Raw genomic sequence first — 4,760 nt, 5'->3', positions numbered from 1 at the left:
ATCTGGACGATTTGGTGAGCAGGAAACAGTGCTTGTCCAGCTATCCAAAGTCTTCTTCTCTTGTTTGCGTTGTGCAACACACAGTAACTTCTAATAGCACCAGTGCTTGTGTTTCATCGTTGTCGGGTGGACTGCAGGATGCTCAGAAATGCCTTTGGCATCCGGCGTGGGCACTGGATCACCGTGGCTGCTCAGGAGTTGCCAGGGAGAATGATTCCATCCGCACAGAAGATCTGCGGCAAATTCTCCTGCCCAACACAGCTGACTTTGGGGATGGGGAGCACCTGTGACCCGCACAGAATATACCCAAAATGCTCAGCAGAAATCCCCAGGAGCAGTTAAAGGAAGCAAGAACCAGCTTCCTCAGACCTTTAATGACATCTTCAAGGGCCCTTTGCTTCCACCCGTTTGGGTAGTGCTGTCTAAAACGTGGGCAAGAAACCACATCTTTCAATTCCTCTCACCCATGACAACAGAAGTGTGTCGCCCACACAATCCATGCACGCAAAAAATCAGCACATTTCCACAAAATGTTTCCAATGCTTGCCAATGCTCCCTACGACAAACATTCATTCCGTCCTACAGCCAGGTCTCGAAAAAGGCTACAGTTGTTGCTCGTCCTACGTGGAATCCACTCAGCACGAATTCGTCTCCTCGGTTTCTGACTCATGACCACTGCAAAGCCGATGCACATTGGAAGAGGGGGAAGCATTAAGGCCCATGTTGCTCTGAATCATTCTCCCAGTGACATCCTTTGCTGTCAAAGGATTATGTCCACCAAAACAACAAAATCTGTGCTCCATAAGGCTGAGAGGAAAGGCCTTGTTTACTTACTTAGGAAAGGAGATCTTACGGGATCCCATTGTACTGAGCAGAGGTGGGTCCCCTCGCATTTTTCATCATGCCTGCCACCACCAGCACCCCCTCCTGGCATTTGCAAACTAGAGGCCACCCTTTCTGTGACTCAGAACTACCTCTGCGCAAACGACCGCAACATCTTCCCTTTCCCCCTCCAGCCCATGCGAGAACGGACGCACTCTCCCGCCTCCTGTGCTTTTCATGGCCTGCAGGCTGGTCCAGCTTGGGGCCTATTTTAGGGAATGTGCCCTATCTGTCCCGCACGGTCTGAGTTGGGAAAAGGAGGCCCCCGTCAGGTGACGAGTTGCTCAGTCATGGATCTTCGGCTGATCGGGCTGATGCGATGGGTGGAGAAAATTGGCATCTAATTTGCTCAGCAAACTGATTCGCAACTAATAACGTAACTGGCTTGATGACTTCAATTAAATCACACGGCCCACAGCGTAATTCTGCAGGGGCTTGTCACTCAAGGGCCGTCTCCATAGCAACTCCTACCCACTCCAGAAAAAAACCCATCTCGCATCAGCAGGGCATGCTAAAACCCCAAGATGCAGAAATGTTTACATGGGGCTGAGGAGCGACCAGGTCCTTAATGCCTCTCTCCCAGCACTTCAGATGCAGATTATCTTGCCCCCAAAGGATTCCAATTAAAATCTTTCCCTCACAAATGGCTCTCAGCCTCTAATTTGGAAGCTGGAGGAACAGAGGGGTTCGTGGGCTTTCTGCAGGGCGGGAAAGCTTTAATAACAGCCCACCCGGCCTTCCCAGCCCATTAACGTGGCATCCCTTTGGGCGCACGGTGAAGCTCAACTGCGTAGACAAGTGATGGGAAGGAGGTGCTTTGAGCGTCAGTCGTATGCCTTGAAATATCATATCATACTGCTGGGCCCTTTTGCTTTGAGGGAAGAAGCGGTTTGTGCAACGGTCACTTTCCAGGCGATCTCCAAGCTCGTAAAGGCATCTTGCCTGTCGGCTACAGAACCGAACGCCAGGGGGCCTTGCATGCGGCCCTGCGAGTCGGGCTCTCTGGTGCGTCACCTGCCCTGAGCATGGGCATCGAGGGCCAGGGCCGAGGTCGGCATCTCACCACGTATGGGGGGCCGGAGGTTGGATGCCGGATGGATTTCACACAGTGCTTTGGTTGGACCTTTCCCCCAGTGCATTTCCCGCCCTCACCTCTGATCGCCCCCTCCCTCACTACTGCTCCGCTGAGTGGGAGAGGAAATGGGGGAGGAGGATGAGATGGGGGGCAGGCCCTCCCATCAGTCCTGCTAAAGGATGACCCCCACGAAGGCTGCCATTGCAGGTCAAGCCCCCAGCAAGCCCCTTGGGTTCTAGAAGAAGGAGAGCACTATCCAGAGAAGCCGAGGAGCTTGCAGAAGGCCTTGGATGTCCACCGGCCTTCCATGGATCTCCTCCTGCTGCCCAAGGACGCTGCATTGCTTGTGCTTGGGAAGATGCGTCTCGCGGTGATATACAAATGTATCTTGCAGTTGCGGCTGTTTGCAAGATGCCTTTGCTTAGCCCAGAGCTTTCCCAGCTCTCTCTGGGCCTTAAGGTTGCTGGACTAGGACAGTTATCCTAGATACAATTAACTTAGTTTTTCTTTTGTTCCATCTAATTGCCGCATCGGGAACTGGGAAGGTCAAACTTGCCAGCAAGGTGGTGGGCACGGGCTTCCCTCGAACCAGGTGGCGTGGCTCATTTGTTTGAGTGATTAAGAGCCTGGACAGCGAGGCACTTCCGTGTGCCCACCCGTAATTGTCATATACTTTGAACTGCACCATGCCAGTCAATGCAGAGTAATAGCCCTCCGTAGACGGACTTGCCCCGTTCCCTCGCACAGCTCTATGTGGCAATTTGTGAGCCGTGCCCACACGGCATGTCGGTCTTCTGAACGCCGTCCAGGGAACTCAGTTCAGCAAGTCCAATTTCAGGGGCTGCAGGTCTCCCCTTAGCAGGGACTGGACAGCAGGTAGAACGTCTTCCAAGAGGGAGCGCCATGTCCTGTGGGACTAGCCCTGAGGAGGCTACCGTGGAATAGGATATGGCAACAGGGAAAAGGCCCACACAAGCCCCTCTTCGTCTATCATCTACATGCAAGGTCGAAGAACGGACAAGGAGGGAGGCATCCAAGAGGCTGACAAAGTGCAGAGCTCTGTCTGTACCTCGGTTCAGGATTCACCTCATATACGTAGACTCCGCTAAGGAAGAGGTGGACCGGAGATCTCCAGATGTTCTGGACTTCAGCTCTCGGAAGTCCAGATGTCTGGAAGGTTGGGAGTGAAGCCCACAGCATCTGGACTCCTGAGGGAAGGAACCACCCTAGTACTTTGTTCCCAAGCAGCAGACGAAGCAGTGGTGTGTGATTGTCCAGATGTTGCAGACAACCGCACCCTAGCCCTAACCCCCACCATGGGCTCTGCTAGCTAGGTTACTCTTAGCTACTGAGCCAAGAAGAACATCCTTGCGGGGATACCTTCCCTTCTCACGGCAAGCAGGAAGCAGTCCTCCTCTGCTGCAGCACCCAATTTATGGAACAATCTCCATGCCGCTGTCCTTGGGACATGACCTGCAACATCTTTTCGCTGCTAGGGAGAGACCCACCTCTTTACCGAGTGAGCATGCTGGCCAGGGTTTGGCGGTTTGTAATTATGTGTTTTTGAAAGCAATATTAAATTTTTGCATTCGTGTTTGGTCTAAATGCATTAGTATCCTGTAATTTATTTATTTATTTATTTGGGATTCTTGTATGCTGCCCCATTCGCATAAGCCTCGGGGCGGCTTCCAACAAATAAATAACAATACAAATATATAAAAACTGGAACCATCCAGGCAATAAAAACCAATAAATAAACAATTAATTAAAATAACATTTAAATAAAAAGGACTTGGCCTGGTGCCAAAAAACAAATAACGACGGTGCCAGGTGGACCTCTCTGGGGAGCGCATTCCATAAGTGGGGCACCACCACAGAGAAAGCCCTCCTCCAGGTACTCATCCTCCTAATATCTTTCACGGAGGGTTCCCGGAGGAGAGCCTCTGCCACCAATCTCAAGGGGCGAGAGGGCAAATATGGAGGCAGGTGCTCCTTTAGATAACCAGGTCCCAAGCCGTTTAGGACTTTATAGGTAATGACCAGCGCCTTGAATTGAGCCCGGACTTCAATGGGGAGCCAGTGAAGCTGGTAGAGGACTGGGGTTATGTGAGAACAACGCCCAGTCCCCGTCAGCAAACTGGCAGCTCTATTTTGCACCATCTGAAGTATCCGGACTGTCTTCAAGGGCAGCCCCACGTAGAGCGCTTTGCAGAAGTCTAATTGAGAAGTGACCAATGCATGCATCACTGTCGCCAGGCAATCATCCTCCAGGTGGGGACGCAGCTGATGGATCAGCCGAAGCTAATGGAAAGCACTCCTCGCCACCACCGACACTTGAGCTCCAAAGTCAGCTCTGGGTCGAGGAGCACTCCCAAGCTGCGGACCCTGTCCTTCAGAGGGAGTGCTACCCAATTCAGGACAAGGTCCAGGTCCCCCACCCCAACCCGAACCGCTTACCAACAGGACCTCCATCTTGTCTGGATTGAGCCTCATTTTGTTGGCCCTCATCCAGCCCATCACCTCGTCCAGGCACTGGTTCAGTAGAGTCACTGCCTCACCTGGATTGGTGGAAAAAGAGAGGTAGAGCTGGGTATCATCAGCGTACTGATGATTCCGCAGCCCACACCTCCGGATGACCTCTCCCAGCGGTTTCATGTAGATGTCAAATAGCAAGGGGGACAAAATGGAGCCCTGCGGAACTCCATGGCATAACTGCCATGGCGCAGAGCCATAGTCCCCCAGCACCACCTTCTGGAATTGGCCATTGAGATAGGAGTGGAACCACTGCTTTGCAGTGGTTCCA

This window comes from Varanus komodoensis, unplaced genomic scaffold (assembly GCF_004798865.1).
Source record: "Varanus komodoensis strain SLA01 unplaced genomic scaffold, ASM479886v1 scaffold27, whole genome shotgun sequence".
NCBI lineage: Eukaryota > Metazoa > Chordata > Lepidosauria > Squamata > Varanidae > Varanus > Varanus komodoensis.
This window is presented reverse-complemented; position numbering follows the sequence as displayed.